This window comes from Sardina pilchardus, chromosome 1 (assembly GCF_963854185.1).
Source record: "Sardina pilchardus chromosome 1, fSarPil1.1, whole genome shotgun sequence".
Lineage (NCBI taxonomy): Eukaryota > Metazoa > Chordata > Actinopteri > Clupeiformes > Clupeidae > Sardina > Sardina pilchardus.
Genome location: NC_084994.1, coordinates 588637 through 592220, shown reverse-complemented (window position 1 = coordinate 592220; position 3584 = coordinate 588637).

The following is a 3584-nucleotide window of genomic DNA, read 5'->3' as shown; positions in this document are numbered from 1 at the left end:
TTGAGTGTGAAGTTGGTGTGTGCGGGCGCGCGCGTGTGAGAGACTGTGTTGGCTAGGTGTGTGTGTGTGTGTGTGTGTGTGTGTGTGTGTGTGTGTGTACGAAGAGAGAGAGAGAGAGAGAGAGAGAGAGAGAGAGAGAGAGAGAGAGAGAGAGAGAGGCGAGAACGAGGGGAGAGAAAGATGGAGATGTGTGTTAGTGTGTGTTAAGCTTTTTCGTTTCGTTTGTCAGGGAGGTGAGTGATGCTGCCCTACCTGCCACGCCTCGTGTGTGTGTGTGTGTGTGTGTGAGAGAGAGAGAGAGAGAGAGAGAGAGAGAGAGAGAGAGAGAGGGAGAGAGAGAGAGATGTGTGTGTGTGTGTCTGTAAGTTTGCCTGCCTGCCACGCCTCGTCAGCAGCATCTGCGGGAGAATGTGACACCCGGCGCGCGCTAGCTACAACCCGCGTGCGAGAGATGGGGCGGATTCTGCTGCAGAGACGGCACGTGAGTCCGAAGCTGCTCGGCTCACGTCAGAGCGGCTGTTGTTGCTATGGCAAAAGTGGTCCAAATGTTCTCGTTTAGACACAGACTCTGCCTCCCTCCCTCTCTCTCTCTCCTCTCCCTCTCTCTCTCTCTCCCTCCCTCCCTCCTTTCCCCCTCTCTCTCTCTCTCTCTCTCTCTCTCGCTCTCTCTCTCTCTTTCTAATTGAGATCCTCCCCAGGAGACGCATCTAAAGGTGACCTGCAGAAAAGTTTGGTTTGACCCACTTTGCATAAAGCTTTGCCTTGAAAGAGAGAGAGAGAGGGTGCGAGAGAGAGTGACAGGTTTTCAGGTCAGCACAACCACCAGTTGATTTGTGATCGTGTGTGTGTGTGTGTGTGTGTGTGTGTGTGTGTGTGTGTGTATGTGAGAGAGAGAGATTCTCATTTAAAGTAAATATATAAGAAAAAATATTTAACAACTCTTAAAGACTCCCAGTAAGTTCTTTACTGATGACATCATAAAGTGAATAATAATTATGATGATGATCAGAGCCTATCAGAGCCCAATCTACAGTATATGGCCATAGATATATGTGTATATCTATGGCTCTGATGATGATATCTGTGAAATTTATTGATGATATCATAAAGGGAATAATGATGATGATATCTGTAAAAGTTCTTTATTGATGATGTCATAAAGTGAATAATATGATGATGTCTGTGAAAGTTCTTTACTGATGATGTCATAAAGTGTATATGATAAGATGATGATGTCCGTGAAAGTTCTTTATTATGATGCAATAAAGTGAATAATATGATGATGTCTGTGAAAGTTCTTTACTGATCAAGTCAAGTCAAGTCAAGTTAATTTATTCGTCTCCCTTGGGAGAAATTTGGGTTAGAGACAGGGTACTGCTGCAGACATACATAAAACTTACAGAGACAGCAATGTGTCAGACAATATGGACAACCAAACAAAGTCAAGAGGACGGTACATAGCTGGCAACCAAATGAGGACCAAAGTGCAAGAGGAGCTGACTGTGCAATCTGCCCTACCCATGGGGGTGACCCATAATCCTGCCCGCCACTTTGACCAGGTTAAAAATCTGTGATTTGAGTTTGACATTTAGATTGCCAAACCAACTGGTGATACCGTACCGTAAAATGGACTCTATTGCTGCCCTATACAAAATGAACATTATGTTTTTGCTGACACCAAACAAGCGCAGTCTGCGTAAAAAGTGAAGGCGCTGATGGATTCTGGCGCAGACAGTGGCCACCTGTGTCTGCCAGCTCAGCTCGCTGTCGCTGTGGATGCCCAGGTACTTGCATGAGTTTTGTTGATTGATTATATTACCATGAATGGTCACAGGGCTTCGGTCACCAATTGACTTGGGGTCAAAGAGCATTTCTACAGTCTTACAGGTGTTAATCTGTAGTTTGTGGTTGTCGCACCAGCCCACAAACCTGTCCACAGCATCTGTGTGAACGAATGAGTCGGAATTCTTAGTGAGTAAACTAAGAACAGCCGTATCATCTGAAAACTTCACCACATATTGATTTGGCCCAGAACTAACACAGTCATTTGTGTACAGAATAAACAAAAATGGTGAACTGACACATCCCTGGGGGGCAGCAGTACTGCATATTTCTGTATCTGATAGGGAGGAGTTAAACTCCACCTGCTGGGGGGCACCAGTACTGCATATTTCTGTATCTGATAGGGAGGAGTTAAACTCCACCTGCTGGGGGGCAGCACTACTGCATATTTCTGTATCTGATAGGGAGGAGTTAAACTCCACCTGCTGGGGGGCACCAGTACTGCATATTTCTGTATCTGATAGGGAGGAGTTAAACTCCACCTGCTGGGGGGCACCAGTACTGCATATTTCTGTATCTGATAGGGAGGAGTTAAACTCCACCTGCTGGGGGGCAGCACTACTGCATATTTCTGTATCTGATAGGGAGGAGTTAAACTCCACCTGCTGGGGGGCACCAGTACTGCATATTTCTGTATCTGATAGGGAGGAGTTAAACTCCACCTGCTGTGGCCTCTAGTAAGGAAAGAGTGGTACCACCTGATTAAAAATGGATTTACATTGAAGAGAGATCATTTATTTTTATTTTTTTTTATTTATCCTTTATTTTACCAGGTGATAACCCATTGAGATAATTAAACCTCTTTTACTATGGAGCCCTGGGGCAAAAGTACACAAGTTACACAGAGACATTGATGACAAGATAGACTAACACAAGTTACACAGAAACACTGATGACAAGATAGAGTAACACAAGTTACACAGAAACACTGATGACAAGATAGACTAACACAAGTTACACAGAGACATTGATGACAAGATAGACTAACACAAGTTACACAGAGACATTGATGTCAAGATAGACTAACACAAGTTACACAGAGACATTGATGACAAGATAGACTAACACAAGTTACACAGAGTCATTGATGACGAGATAGACTAACACAAGTTACACAGAGACATTGATGACAAGATAGACTAACACAAGTTACACAGAGACATTGATGACAAGATAGACTAACACAAGTTACACAGAGTCATTGATGACAAGATAGACTAACACAAGTTACACAGATACATTGATGTCAAGATAGACTAACACAAGTTACACAGAAACACTGATGACAAGATAGACTAACACAAGTTACACAGATACATTGATGTCAAGATAGACTAACACAAGTTACACAGAAACACTGATGACAAGATAGACTAACACAAGTTACACAGAAACACTGATGACAAGATAGACTAACACAAGTTACACAGAAACATTGATGACAAGATAGACTAACATAGAAGGAGGACATGAAGACTAGACAGGTCAACAACAAACAGCAACTAAAGCCAATGACACAACATGCAACACAGATTTACAGTGCATGTGAGACAATTTAAAAATTACATCAAGGGATCATTGAAAACATGTGCACTGTTCAGATTTGGATTTTTTAAGTAATTGTTTAAAATGTCCAAGTGGGATAAAAACAGAGAGCTTCAAACCTTTTTGGAGCAAATTCCAACACCAGGGGGCAGCATAACTAAAAGCAGTTTTACCAAATTCAGTTGTTCTATGTGGAA